Source organism: Nomia melanderi, chromosome 14 (assembly GCF_051020985.1).
Source record: "Nomia melanderi isolate GNS246 chromosome 14, iyNomMela1, whole genome shotgun sequence".
Classification (NCBI taxonomy): Eukaryota; Metazoa; Arthropoda; class Insecta; order Hymenoptera; family Halictidae; genus Nomia; species Nomia melanderi.
In genome coordinates, this window is record NC_135012.1 from 3,669,646 (window position 1) to 3,686,250 (window position 16,605).

Below are 16,605 nucleotides of genomic sequence, written 5' to 3' on the forward strand. Positions count from 1 at the left end.
AATATTCAATTTTCTATTAGGTATCAACACGTGAACCTTAGAAATAAATTAGTTCCAACTCTTAATTTATGTAAGATTTTCCTTTATCTTACTTGCTAACATTATCAATATTTCAACAGAAAATGGTAGACATTTAGAATGAAAGATATTATCGAGTACAAAGGATTAACCTATTCACTGCTAGTCACGAATATACTCGCAGCAAGAGATTGCCAGTTTGGTACGATCTTGGTTGTATTTGAAATGTATCGTAATATAATGCAAAATAAATTGAAAGTACAAATGAAATCACACATTTTATACTTACAGTGAATGGGTTACTACAAGATTTATCATTGTTATAAAAGAATAAGAAATATTGTATAGAATTCCTAAAATTCTCATGGCAATGAACGTGTTAACCCTTTGCACTCGGATGTTTCTTACTAGAAATATTTAACGTTTCTTTACGAGACGAAGACGATGTTCTTTGAGCCTAATTCGAAGAGAAATCATCAGTACATTGAGGAACAAAGCTGTTTTATTCCAATGTTTCACGTATCGAGGCATTATACAAAGTTTAAGATTAACCATTTGCACTCCAGAAGTTTTTCACCGGAAATATTCAATATTTTCTAATGAGATAAAGACGACATTTTCTTATTATACAAAGTTTAATATTAAATATCAAAGTTTACAGTTTCGCTGTGTCAAATCATTTGGTGAATTAGAGGCGCCTCTGGAGTGCAAAGGGTTAAATATCACATTCTATAGTATAGTGATCCCGGACGAGCCTCCAAGTATTTTGGGGTGGTTATTATTAGAGATAGTGAAAAGGTGGATCTTCGGTAATCGAGAATTAGGAATAAATATATGTATTTAACCCTTTGTCCTACAACAACGAGTGAGGCCCGCGGTGAAGATTTTCAACATGATTCAACAAATATCTATATTACTTAGTTAATTCGAATTCAAAATAAATATTATTCCTCTGTAATCAACTATTATACTCAAAAGGAAATATAGTAATAACATATGCTTAGAATTTTTCTCTTTTTCCAATAAATTATTCATGACAAAGTAGCCGTATCGATGAGAGTTGAGGAAGAAATCATAGGTCAAGGAGTTAATGAAATATGGAAACAATACGGACAACACGTAAAAAGTACAACTCAATGCCACGAAGGCCAATACACGACTCTCGCCACTCTCTTACAGACATTCTCTCCCAAAAATCATTCTCTACCCCACAAGCATTCTTCTCAGTCGCACTCATCACAAACACTCGGATGCATCCCCGGAAAGCTGGCCCTGCAGTCTCGGGTCTGTGACGTTGTGCAGGCCACTTTCACTCGACCGTTTTATAGTCCTTCACTCACACTCATTCTCACATTAACTCTTCTTAAAAATACTTGAACCTACGCTAAAAATTCTAGATACTACAATAGTTTTACTGTGTCAAATCAAGTGGTGACTGAGAGTCACCTCTCGAGTGCAAAGGGTTAATAGTCTCCGGTTTCATTATTAACCTCTAATTTCTCCTTAGACGTCCCGTTTACGTTTCGCTCGTCGGATCTTCGACGCTCGCTGAGAACTTACGAAAACATTCGATAATTCCCCGCGGCCAAAGCCCCGGAAACAATTTTCCCCGGCCGAGTGAAAGAACCTCGGGAATTTCGTGCGACCACACCGGGCACACTTTTCTTCGGCGCGGCCGGAACAATTAAACGCGGCTGCGAACGCCGGTTGAAGGGTTAACGAAACGAATTTCATTTCCATATTCGCGCGAAAAGTGGAAAGAGCAATTTGTAGAACGGTGCACGACCGGCCGCCTTGTCGAAATAACATTAAACGGAAACTGCAACGAAATTATGCCGACTTCCACTCGCAATTAAACGGCGCGCCGCGCATCGGGAGGCGTTATTTTGAAAAGTGTTTTCGACGGTTAACACCCGTGAAACGACGTTTGTTTTGCGGGGGAAATAGGATGTCGGGATTGGCAGCCACTCGTGAGAATTGAATTTCCTCGCCGAAAAAAAAATTGAAGCGATGCACGGGAAACCTGGGAATATGAGAGAGAGAGAGAGAGACAGATCTTCGAATGTACTCGTAATGATGTGACAAATGGAAAATTAAATGTTCCTGAGATCTGTTGGATAGATTGGGCATTCGGGAGAATTTGATTTCTGAGGGAGGAAATTGGAAGCAATTAACAGAACCTGGGAATATAGGAATGTTTTTAAATATTTTTTTTGTAATATAATATTAGAAGATTGAATGTTTGTGATACTTGTTAAATAGATTATCGAATACTTGTAAAGACTTCATTTCCAAAATATAAAATCAATCAACAGAAATCGTAGGAACATAGGTATCTCCTCAAATATCTTCTCTCTAATAATATAACATTAGAACACTGAATGTTCCTAATATCTGTTAAATAGATTATCGGCTACTTGTAAAAATTTCATTTCCAAAACACACAAATAACAAACAGAAATCCCAGAAACACAACAATCTCCTCAAATATCTTCTCTCTAACAATATAACATTATAAAACTAAATGTTCCTAATATTTGTTAAATAGATTATCGAGTACTTGTAAAAATTTAATTCCCAAAACACACAAATAACAAACAGAAATCCCAGAAACACAACAATCTCCTCAAATATCTTCTCTCTAACAATATAACATTATAAAATTAAATGTTCCTAACACTCGCTAACTATCATCAAATTCTCCCAAAAATTCCATTCCCAAGACACACCAGCAACAAACAAAAATCCCAGAAACATAAGAACCGTCTCAAACATCTTTCTCGCAGGAAAGCAAAATCCTGAGATTTCTACGCTAAAATCAAGATCATAACCGAGAGAACCGGCTGATCAATGCAAGGACTTTCCACTGGATTGAATGTTAAAACCGTAACAAACGCCGGTTTCCCACGGGAGGTAGGATTCCGTGAATTTCCAGGTGTTCGTCGCGAAGAAGTTACTTGTTTACAGCGTTATTTTTCCAGCGAAGAGCCGAGTCCGCCGCGCTCGGAGGGACGAGGTTCCGCGGAAACGTTCCCGGGCAACGTTGTTCCAACGATGATGGTTCCGCGCAGATATCCTCGGCGGAAGTTGCTCGCCGCCGCCGCCGCCGCCGCTTTATTGTCGATGCTAGTACCCTTATTCCCGGCGAAACTTTCCACGGAACTTTTCGCCTTAGCGGGGAAAGGTAAACGCTGAATTTCCGCGGAAGATCAATAAAATCGCGGAACGGAACCGGACACAGCCCGAACTTTCCATTTGTCCTAGGGATTCTGCATTTAATCGCTGCGCCCGGTAGTCGCCGAATAATCGCGTTAACGGCTCCCGGAATAATCAAAATATTATTACTGTACTGCTGATTTTATGGATTTGTTGCCGTCTCGAAAGATTTAACATAGTTCGTGGAAACTTTCGGTTTTACTTGGCCTACCGAGAGATCTCATCAAGGAACTAAGTCTCTGAATTGTCGAAAAATTCCTGTTCGCCTGGAGATCCTAAATCCAATCTAATCCGACGCTCTAAATTCAATTTCTCCGAATTGAACGTTCTGTTCTATTTGCACGAGGTTTCGAGATTCAACCCCTACGATCTATTTCTCAATTGAGACAACAACTTTGTCAATTTATTGAACGAAAGAAACAAGTTCTATGCATATCTTACATCGAAGTTTACTCTAAAGTATAATAATTGGTAACGGAAGAATAATATTTCATTTGAATTCTCAAGAACAGGGTAATATTTATGTTTGTTAATTCTGTAAGAAGGTTAATCGAATCTAATCTTTGGATAAGTTCAATTTCCCAAAACTAATGTATGAAACTTTTATCTTCATTTTGTTCTTATATTATTGTCTATTTTCGATATCCACGGTCTGAATAATAGTACTATACCAATAATAATAGTAGGGTGCGGCGCGTGAGGTCGGATACCTCAGGTATATTCGGATCGTTTATGACCTGGCCACTGAGGACTCAAATTGTTCATGGGCTATTCTGATGATGACCTGCAGAACCGTGCCTCGTGTTGACGGTATTAGTGTATAAAATCATTGCAAGGCTTTTGGAGAACAGTGTAGTTTTGACAGTCGAGGGGAACGGTGTAGTACCGCGTAAAATAGATTGATACATAGTTCAGTTTAGTCTATTTAAACAAAACTACAATTACACCTGTGCTTGTTCGCGCCAAATCTTCCAATCCCACAATACAATAATACAATAATAATTAAATAATTGTTGTACGCCTCCAATTTTCAACGTGGAATTAACTTTTTTTCTTTCTTCTTTCTTCTTTGTCATAATCGTTGGAAATCAACGATTACGGTCAACTTCCAACGCAAGCATTGAATTCTCAAAAATTTCCACAAAATTTGGATAATATTTTTCAAGAAAGTTCACTTTGTTGCATAATATAAGAAGTTCGAACAGTTTCACGCATACACTCTCTCATTTAATAAAGGAGCAAGCGCTTACTATTATTCACGCAGAACATTTTTCTTGACTGGTCAATTATTTGTACCTTTACCTTAATAATAATAACAACAACAGCAACAACAACAACAACAACAACAACAACAACAACAACAACAACAACAACAACAATAGTAGTAGTAGTAGTAGTAGTAGTAGTAGTAGTAGTAGTAGTAGTAGTAGTAGTAGTAGTAGTAGTAGTAGTAGTAGTAGTAGTAGTAGTAGTAATAGTAGTAGTAGTAGTAGTAGTAATAATAATAATAATAATAATAATAATAATAATAATAATAATAATAATAATAATAATAATATCTACTGTCACTCGTCAGACTACCGTCACTCGAAAATGATTACACAGCTACCTCGGTGATTCCAGCAGGTCCCGCGCCAACTGTCCAACGCGTCGAAGGGATTACAGTTCAAAAACAATCGTCTGAGTGGCTAAGGTGACGTTACACGCGATTCAGGATCCCCAATCAGTCTCAGTAGTCGTCTTAGGCGAGTTTAGCAAGTGGTTCCTGTAACCGACAGGACCGTAACACGATCTCAATCTCCCTTTGCCAGACGGCAAGGACGAGGGGGGGCGGGGGTTTAGGGTGGCAGTGAGGAGGGGGTGGGTCCCTCCGTTGGCACCGACACAGCTGGAGGATTGGGAAGGATATATCCTGTTAATTACGCGATCTCGGGTTTGCCTATGACGTTAGACGTCCCGGCCAGAACGTCTGTTCCCTGACAGCTCGAATTCCCTCTGTAGACGAATGTGTAATCTCGAGGAACCGGTGGCTCGAGTCGGTTCGTTCCGTTTGCCGTTGCGCGCCGTTCGATCGGATGCAGTGTAAAAATACGTACCGGCTGGGAAATTTAAACGACGCGTCTGGTATCATTGTGTAGGGGGAGAAGGTTACGTGTGAAGTGGACGAGATGAAAGTTCGATCAAAATTCAGGACGTAACAGCTGGGATAATTGGATTATGGGAAGAAAGAGATGTATTTGAGTGAGAGCGCGATTAGCCGACACGTTGAATTCGGAGTAATGCGTTAACTGGTGTTTACTCGGGGATTCTTGTTGTTCAAAGGTGATTGAGATTGATGTTGAATAATGGAATCGTGGAGTATTGTAATAGACGAATTCTAATGATATCATTGACAACCGTTTTTAACGCTCTGTAGCTAAAATAAATTGTAATATATATATTATTATATAAATATTATTAAAACATAGATTATTATATATATTATATATTTTAGTAATATATAATTGTTTATTATTTATATACATATATATTAATATATTTATACATGAATAGTGTAATATTTACCTGATTCTATTTATCTATTATATATTAAAAAAAAAAGCTGAAGGTTCTCGCGACAATGAACGCGTTAATACACCGGAAGTTCTGCTCGTGTAGACAGGAGGAGCCTTCCTCGTAAGTGGAATAGATTGGAATTACTGCGACAAGAGAAAGGGAAGGCAAGTTAAGTAGACGAGGTCTCGCAATGATCAGACATCAAGGTAGGTGTACTAGCATCGCTAGGCGCTTATTCCGCGCCGGTCCTCGGGTTCGAAGGGTTTTAACGACAATTTCGAAGCACTTCCGGTCGGAGGGAGCGTCGCTCGGTGGAAGTTGCCGAGTTTCCGTGCCGCGACTCGAAAACTTTTCGAAAATTGAGGAAGATTCTCGACGGAGGAACCGCTTCGCCGGTGCTCGTTAGTCTTTCGAAAATCACGGAAACTTTGATCTCCGGTGATTTCGCTATAATTTCACGCGCCCCGGCACGTGCAAATAATAACCTCCGACGTTTAAAAGGCGCCGCCCTTAATTACCGTTTTCCAAAGATTTCGGATGCGTGAGGCCTCTTCTGAATGAGTTTTTCGGGAAACTCGAAATCCGAATGTTTCTCTAACGCAACGAGACCGTCGTGATGAAATATTGAGCTTCCGTTCGCAAATGACAAGCGATAAATCGACTGAAATATATTTCAACGATTCACGAACAGAGTATTTCTCGCATAGAATAGTGTAGGAGAAAGAGAATTTTATTTGAAACTGTATAATTATATCATGACAACTCACAATAAAACAATCTGTCAAATCAAACAACTCGCACGTTATTTATACTCAGATGCTCTTGTCTCGCTCGCACACTTTCTAGAACATTCTTTCATTACCATGCATTAACTTCACGTATATTTGAAATGTTCTAGATTCATAAAAAACGAACATTTAACATAAAAATCAATAGAGAAAATCAATTTAGAATATTCCAATGCTTTAAACATTCATTCAAAACGCGCTCACAATAGCATTTCAGTTCTACGAAATTTGGAAATTAATTTCCAACTATTAACCCTTTGCGGAGGAAAATTCTTCGAAACATACAAAACCTTCAACATATGAAGCTAAATTATATATCAATTGCTTAATTAATAAAAAGAAAGAAAACTACGTGCTGATCTTTTACTGTTCGATTAATTAGATCATTTTTCCACGACTTAGTCTTCCAAATCTGAACATTTCATCATAGTTGTTTGTCATAGCAGTCATCAACAAACGCAAATCATCAACAAATGCAAAGGGTTAATAATTGTTTCTAATACTATTCTCCGCTATTATAACTGAATTAATCTTACTATAACGAAACGCTCGAAATTCTTGCAATTAACCTGTTAACTACATTTACACTTACAAGTGAAAGTCATCAACGGACGCAAGTCATCAACGAGTGCAAAGGGTTAATGATTATTTCTAATACCATTCTCCTCTATTATAACTGAATTAATCTTACTATTACAAAATGCTCGAAATTCTTGCAATTAACCTATTAACCACACTCACACAAGTAAAAGTCATCAACGGACAGGTCGTCGGGTAAAAATCCGTGTGTTCCTCAACTTCCATCCGTGAGTGTCGAACATCGCGTATCGGAAAGCAATATTTCATCTTCGTTCTCGTTCCTCGGTGACTTCCCGTACCTCGCAGGACCGGAAATAATCAGAGGGCGCTACCGCGAGTAACCACGGACCTGTCCCCCATCGCTGCGCTGTTGACTCCGCGCCGTCGAATCGAATTGTTGTTAGTTTTACGAGGGAAACTTTTCTTCTTCCGGCTAAGCAGAAATCCCCCGCTATCGGTCCCTTTACAAAAGGGGAGACGAGAGACTCGCGCGCCGCGCGACTCGTCGAAAGAGAAGAAAGTGGAAAGTTTCTCGTCTTCTGCCCGAACACTGTAGTGGAAAGTTGGATTGTCGTCGAAGATCACAAAGGGACGAGCGTTAAGGGTTGATTTATGAACGAAGAACGGGAAAAAACGGGGGAAAAACCCCGCCGGACGAGGAACGATGCGACGCGATAAATATTATCCGACGTTTCTCGTCCGCTGCGATTTTTAACCCTTTGCGCTCGAAGGTTTCTCGCTGGAAATATTCGACGTTCCTCGTTTTATGAAACTAGTTGACGGGAGAATATGTAAACTAACCGTTGCTCTGTGGTGCACTGTGCTGCAACTCGTTACATGAATCGAAAGTACGCTGTTTTGTTTCTTGAGATCCAAAGGATCTCTTGTTGTGCACAAGGAATGTTAAATGAATAATCCGTGTGCACTGTACAATGTATCGATATAATTGACAGTATAACAAACTTAATAGCAGTACAAGGGTAACAATGATTTGACGTATCGAAAGTTTCTCGTCCAGAATGCAGGTATGCTGGTGATCACGTAATATACAGGAGTCCTCTCGTCGATATTACAAGGATCACCTGGAGAAATTTCTGTCGTTCGTTCGTAAGACTTTGAATATCTAGCGTTTCGGCCCAAGGCAGCTCCCTTTAACACTAGAACTATCGAGCATTTAATATGATTCATATATAATCCGTACAAAAATTGTACTAATAAATTATCTTCAGTTTCTGCAGTCATTCATTATTTGTTCGACTAATTCAATCATTTGTTCGCGACTTGGTTTTCCAAATACAATTTCATCTCGCTAGAATGCCGACATTCGTCCGCAAAGAGTTAAGCCCTTTGCACTCGGAAGTTTTTCAAAAATATTTGAACATTTTGAAATTTTCTGATCAGGTAAAGACGATATTTTGTGAACTCGAAGAGAAATCACGCGTACATTGAGGAACGAAGCTACTTTGTTTCAATATTCCTCAAATTGATGCATTATACGGGGTATAATATTAACCAGTTAAATTTAGTTGGAAAAACCTCTGGTTCTGCGCGGAATAAAATCGAAAAATGGAGCGTGTACTCATCGAACGCAGGACGAACGCACGTACAGTATATTTTAATGAAAGATCAAAGCGAAACAATCGCTGAAAGAATTATCACGTCAAGCTTTACGATGACGTGTATACTCGTCAAACACAGTTAACTGGTTAAATATCAAATTTTATAGTTTTCCGTATGAAATCAAATGGTGAGAGTCACCTCTCGAGTGCAAAGGTTAGAGAGATTGATTTTACAATACGCAAATTGAATCATGGATCAATTAAAGCTTCGATAGACGCACTCTTGAAGTTTCTATAGAGAAATTTGAAAAAGTCAATGTCAGTGCTCGGTAGTTCTAGTGTTAAGTCGATTTTCGGATATTCCTTGATTTTCGTCAATTCTAATTGATAAATAATATTCTCTTTAATTATCGAAGGAAGTTATGAACGGATTTTTTCGTTGGTAAACGAAACGAGGTTCCGCGAATTCTTCTTCCGGCCGAATGGACGTCGGTGTGTTTTAATTACGGTAAAATTCCATTAGCCCGTGTCAGCGAGAATAATCAGACCAACGCAGGAATGTTCTATTAAAATGTATTCGGTAATCAATATTCCGTTTAATGCCGACCGCGTTTCAGTCACTTCGCTGTTCACCGTGTACATTACAATATCAACCTAATTAATTCGGTGCCCTGTCCGACGTGTCAGAAAGTTATCGAATCGTCGGCGACGTGGACCTTGCGCTCGATCGATCGAGAATGTCTAAGGCTTCGTTTATACTACGATCGAATTCATTTGTAAGGTTAGAAACTCTGTTTCATCCGTGGAAATTCATAGTCTGGAATGGAAGATCTTTAGATTTTTAATTTCTATAGCTCGGAAGATTATATTAACGCCTTGGCGTACTATTATTTCAATTTTATGTAGGGTAACACTAAAACGAGCAGTTGCACTGACTTTTTGAAGTTCCTCTATAGAAACTCGAATAGATTTATCGAGACTAATTGATTTGCAATTCAGGTTGCCTATTGCTACATCAACTTTAATAATCTCTCACAGAAACTTGCCATCTTTTTAATAATTACGAAAAGACGGAATTAGGAATAGGTGGTTTCGATCTATCTAGTTACTGTTAATTAGTCAAAGATGTAGAGATATAGAAAATATAACATTTCCACCTCACAGCGAAACGAAATATTTATCAAGCACGATGCAGAGCTTAACCACTTGGCGTACTATTTATTTTTGCTACTAAGCTCGTGTACCATTTTACTATCGACAATTTGGAAGAAATGCAAAAAAATTGTCCATTCTACTTCAAGTGGAAATTTCATTTAAAGATAATACAATGATAATAGCAAAATAGTTGTTTGCTTTGATCCGTGGGTAATGAATAACATCGATTGTTGTTAAATTAGTCTAGAAATCTTTATTTCTAGTCTCACTCGTCATTGTACGGCAAGGGGTTAACCCTCAGCACTCCAAAAATTTGTCGCTAGAAATATTCAATTTATTTTTATGAGATATAGGTGACTTTTTAAACTTAACGAGGGAACTATTCACAAAATAAGAGGAACAATGGTATTTTATTTGCACGTTTCACGTATCGACAGATTACTCAAGACAACATTAAATACGAAATTTTACAATTCTGATGCACCAATCGACTGGTGACTGAGAGGCACCTTTAAATTCTATATTTTTTATATTCTATCAACAACTCTAACTAATTTTATATTACCCATGATGAAAATTAACAATTATAACATTTCTTAGACCTTTTGTTTTCCTTCTCAGTACGACATTTCGCTGTGTAGAAAATTTAATAATCTTGGGGCAGCTTTTTTAAGGTTCATTCGAATATTTAATATAACTGGCGCAATATTGGAGCCTACAAAGTTCAAAGGGTTAAACCCTAGATTAGATACATAAATGATAGAACAATCAAGTAATCAAATCAACGAAAAACTTGAAGCAATTTTTAAAGTCAATTGTGTAGAAACCTGTGAAGTTATTATATTTCTTACAATTGCAAGTCGTTTTAATGACTGCAAAATCGAGCGTTATGAATACACAAAATATCACTATTGACATGTTCGTCACATTGAGAATTTAGTATATACCTATCGTATCATAGCGAACGCTAATGGTATCGGAATTAATTAGCAACGATTCGGTGTCACATCCCTCGAGTTACACTAATTCAGCTACCTACGTGACTAAATATTCCAACACATCGATTCTCTTCTTGCAATTGTTCCGAACTAATTCAAACACTCCGGTTATTGGTAATTCTCGGCGGTCGAAGGGTTAAACTAAATCCGTTTCTAAACGCATGAAATTCCCCAGGCGGCGAAGAAACTTGAAAAATGTTTCATCGGGGACAATCGAAAATCAGTCAACGTGTTAATATTAGAACTGCCGAGTAATTCAATTATATTTCCTAATTTTTCTGTAGAAACTCCGATATTGTGTTTGTTGAGATTTCAATTGATTTATAATTTAGTTTGCGTATTTTTAAATCAGTTTCACCACTCGTTTCTTTAAGAAGCATCTGTTCCTTTTCAATAATTACATAATTCAGTAATTACTGTATAATTCAATGACTATATAATTCAATAACAATATAATTCAATAATTACCATACAACTAAGAAGAATCTAGGTAGTTCCAGTATTAAACCAAATCGTTCCTAAACGCACGAAATTTCCCAAGCAACAAAGAAACTTCAAAGATTTCTCATCGGGAACACTCGAAAATGGCGGTCGACGTATTAAACTGAATCCATTTCTAAACGCGTGAAATTTCCCAGTCGCCGAGGAAACTTCAAAGATCCCCGTTCGCGGACGGTCGAAAATGGCGGCCTCGCGGCGGAGGGAAGTGAGTACAAGAGTCGTACGTTGTAATTACGCTTCCCGCGTTATCGGGAACGATGTCGTTAGCCGGCTATCGTCGCGGCGGCACGGGAAAGCTGCGGGGAATAGCTGCGACTTAAATGGCGCGAAAAAAGAATCAGGCGAGAACGTGGGTAAACACGATATCTCTGTGTTGTCAGGTGCGCGACGCTTTTATCCCCGGCGGGGGACGTTAAGGCGTCCCCGATGGAGTGCAGGGGGTGCTCTTCAGCCACCCCTGCGTATATATTTGTGTTCCGAGCGACGTGACCGCGAGTCTTCGTCCACCAGGCCACTCGCGACGCTTCCATTCCGCGTCTTTTTCCACGAGGGACAGCTACAAATGCCTCTGCTAACGTAAAGTTCCGTTCCGAGCTCTCTCACGGGCTCGTTACATCGTTGACTGTCGCTGGAATCGTCTTGAACAGACACTGGAGGCGTTATGGGGCGAACATGATTGAAAACACGAAGCATTTTCTGTGTCGCGTTTTGAATAATTGTTCGAGGCATTGGAATATTCTAGACCAAATTGATTCTTTCGAATTATCTACTTTATCGTTAGTTTTGTAGGATATATCCCGTACGAGCACTCAATGTTATAAGAATTATCCTGTACAAGTCGCAATGCCTGCACACATTTTTAACACTAGAACTACCGTGCCAGTCAAAATGACTGTTTTCGATGTTTCTGTTTCACAATTATCAATAACTTAACACTTTGAGCGCCGACCCCATGAAAACGCGAGATTCTGAGTCTATCGTTTGTGGATTTTTGGATCCGTTAAATTTCATATGACGAATATGCAATTAAAATGTACAATTTTAGGAAAATGTATAATGTTTTGAATATTTTTTTTGGCTACTCATTGATCAGATACAAGCGAATAATGAGGCCGACGTTTGGGCTAAGTGGCCGATACGTTGCCGGCGCTCAGGCTTTAAATGTCTCTTAGGTCGCCGGCGCTCAATGTGTTAAAAGCATTGAATATTCGAAATGGTTTAGAAAATAAACAGTTTCACTTGAGTACTATAATGGATATCTGAAGAAATCGAAAATCATCTATTGTTCTAATTTTTATAGGGATTGCATATCGATCGTATTAAATGTTCGGTAGTTCTAGTGCTAAACGCTCGCTCGCCGATCACACAAAGTCAATTTCTTAGAAAAAGAAACAATTACGATGATTATTTTACGTCCATGTTTATTCCAAAGGTTAATGATTGATAACAAAAATAGTCTTCCTCTCCTACAAACGAGCTTCCATCGCAACGAAACTTACGTTAGATTTGAGCATTGCAGAACATAGAGTTCACACTCGCGAAACTTTTCTCACGTAACACCTATACTATCACTATCGCGTCTACAGCACATCTACTAACACACCAGAAACGTATCAGCGACACAATACTCGACGATTAAGGAAGAAAGATGTAAAATGGCAGAGACGCCTTTGAAAAAGCGACAATCATTCGCGGACGTTCCGTCGGAGCGATTCCCGATTATAAAAGCCGAGCGTTGCCGCGCAACGTCCCGGCCCGCAGTTTCCGCGGGAAACGTCGAACATTCCGATGGGATGCATTTTAATGCGTCGTTTGCATAATCGCGAGGGATTCGCGCGCGAACAGTGTTTCTTTTCACTTGGCGAACGAGCTTTGTCGCTCAGAACGGGCGAATTCTCATGTTAAGCACTGTTTAAGGAAGTTCCAGCCGCCATCGTTGTCGTCGTTGTCCTCTACGCGCCGACAGACACACACGTACAAGCTCCGTGATTTATGCGTTTCTCGATACACGCACGCGATATTTATTCCCGCGTACGGAACAACGACGATAATTGCATTCTACGAGTCGTAACGAGCGCGCGACGAGTTCCGCGCGAAAGTAAGACTGCGTCTTGCATCACTGCGTCGGTTGAACATAGTTGCATTCTTGAATTTTAATATTCCGATAGGAGTATACAGGGTGTTACCTTTGACACAATGGATTCTAACCTTTGTGCTACTGTGACTCCTTAACCCTTTATCTTACGGTAACGTGACACGTGGCGTAGGTTTCGAACGGAATTGAACTGGCATGGACGTTTGCTCGATCTTTTTGAATTCAAATTGAATGTTACTCTTCTGTTATCAATCGTTATACTTTGAAGCGAAGGTTGATGTAGAATGTGCCTGTAATTTTGATGTTTTCCTTGGCAAATCATTAATGACAAAGTTGGTAGTCGGTCGCAATGAAGATTGTCGACGTTTTATCAGAGAATGTTGAATATTTCTAGTAACAAAATGTTGGGGTTCAAAGGGTTAATAGATATAATGATATAGACACGTTTTAAATTACAATGACGAATAGTCAATTTAGAATATACGACTGAAGTTGAAAAATAATTTTAATTTAAAAATTCTAAATTGAAATAGTAGAGATTAGTGGAAATAGTGTTAAAGCTAAGTAAAGTTAACTAGAGTTAAGTGAAATTAATAGAAATAGCGTTAAAACTAAGTAAAATTAAATAAAGTCAACTAAAGTTAAGTAAAATTAAATAAAGTTAACTAAAGTTAAGTGAAATTAGTAGAAATGGTGTTAAAGCTAAGTAAAATTAAATAAAGTTAGGTAAAATTAATAGAAATAGTGTTAAAGCTAAGTAAAGTTAAATAAAATTAACTAAAGTTAAGTAAAATTAATAAAAATAGTGTTAAAGTTAATTAAAATTAGTATAAACCGTGTTAAAGCTATCGTACAACCGATACTCCCACCACCTCTTCCTACTTACATTCCATATTTTTCCCAACACATTCCTCGATTCACAACAATGAAAATCTGAAATATTCAGTTTCCCATCCTATTTAACCAGAAGACACTCTAAACATCATTCGACTAACGCGTCGCGTTAGAAGTGACACTCAGTATACCGTCGCGTTCCCATTTTCCCCGTGGAAAATATGAATATTTCGTATCGCGGCGTACTAATATTATCCTTCTCTTGTTTGTCAGTGACAGCGGCGAAGCAACATTCCGGATTCCAGACGGTGGTCGGCGTTTTCAACGCTATCGAACACAGTGCATCGTTAGAGATGCATACAATTATGCTAGTTGCCCGCAAGTGTTCGTGTCAGCGACGGAAGCGCTCCGGTCCTTCGGATGCGAGATAAAAGTGTGTTTGCATCGCGGAGCGAGATAAAAGGTCGCGCGCCGCGCACGCTGTAATTGTAATATGCAACGCGCAATTTCGTCCGCTTAAAAATATCTGAAGCTTCGCTAGGAAATTACTGCGAAACATATTTGTTACAGAATGTCCTCGTTGTATGGTGGAGTTGGTGAATACATGGGGAACTAGGTGACGCGAGATCAATTCTGAACTATGACCGACACGATTATCGTGAATAATTCATTGAAAAAAATTGGAACTTCTTTACGCGGTAAATTGGACGACTATTTACGCGATCTGAATTTAGTAACAGAATGAAATATGCTTTTGTCTTCTAAAACGTCCTTGTTATTTCTTTTGTTAAGCTGTATGAAAGGAATATGTGTTTCGCGTAAATCGAGGGTTAAGTGTATTCAGTTTGAATTCATAGGAGCTAATTGCTTGCGTTTGTTAATCTTTGCGGACGAAGATTCTTTGAAATGGAAGAAACCTTCAGCAGATGAAGCTAAATTCTGTATCGATCGCATGAATAATAAAAATCGGGAAACTATGTGCTGATCTCTTGCTGTTTGAGTAATTAGGTCATTCGGTAGATCATTCATGGTTAGATGAAAGGGTTAAATTCTATTTGAAATCTTCGTCACGAGTCTCGCGCGTTATTGAAAGGCAAGGGTTGTAATTAACACATTGCGTACCGGCTAATTATCAGAAAATTAAGTTGCGCGGATTTACAGTGAGATCCACTTATACCTCTGTCTATAAAAAAACACAGGGATCGTACTGTTATGTAATATATTTTAAATGGACAATTGGTTCTAATCAAATTTAATATTTCCTTAAATACTGTGGTAATTATCAAAGTTATATAGCTAAGAGTCTTTATATAAAAACGAGATTTCTCGTTACCAGTACGCAATGTATTAAGGCGATTTTTAACACTAGATTTACGGAACACGTCAAATTGACGCATATTGGATTTTAGAAATATTATTTTGTAAACGTTTACGCCGATTTTGATTGACGCGATCACACTGACATGTACCCCAATTACCTACTATCAAATCTCCAGTTTCCACAATCTAAATAAACGAGCATCAATTCTTTTAGGAATAATAGAATGAAGTGTAGAATAAATGCCCGTAAGCCTAGTGTAAAAAAAAATCAAGTTAACCGTTATAACTCGTTATAACTCTGAAGAATCTTTTCATTTTTCAATGGTCCTTTCATCTTTCTTAACTGGACTTAAGACAGTTTCAAAATAAACCGTTCATTCTACCGATTCTTGGAGATGCCACGTGACGTATTCCGTGAATAAATATGGCGCGAAGCTGAAAATATTATTGTACCGGCAGATCAAAATAAACATAATGGCATACGTGTAAATATCGGACTCGGTAGCAGCTGTCGGTTAGACGACCGTGACTGACTTGTGATGATATCCCTGGTGTATTTGGTTTTCATCTGTGCTTTCAGAGTGGATTCATTAAGGAAGGGTTGCTAAGGGTCAATTATTTTTGTAAATATTCTTGTATTGTATGGAGCCTCGAATATATTGTTAATAACAACTCTGCGCAGTCTGTATAATAAAATTTATACTATATAGTTTTTTATTCAATCCGCAAATGTGTAATATCTGTATACGGGATGGGGATGTCCAGATCCTGGGTTCTCTTGGCTGCCTTAGATTTTTTTTTTTATTAAAATAAAGAAATTAGGCCACAGCTGGCCCATAAGTCCATATACAATGTTTTATATATATATAAATATATATGTGTAAAATATACAAAAAGAGAAAAAATTAAAACTTTTAAGACCTAAAATAGTAAGTATACAGAAAGAATAAGAAAAAAAAATCTTTGTATTCTCTATCACAGCCTTA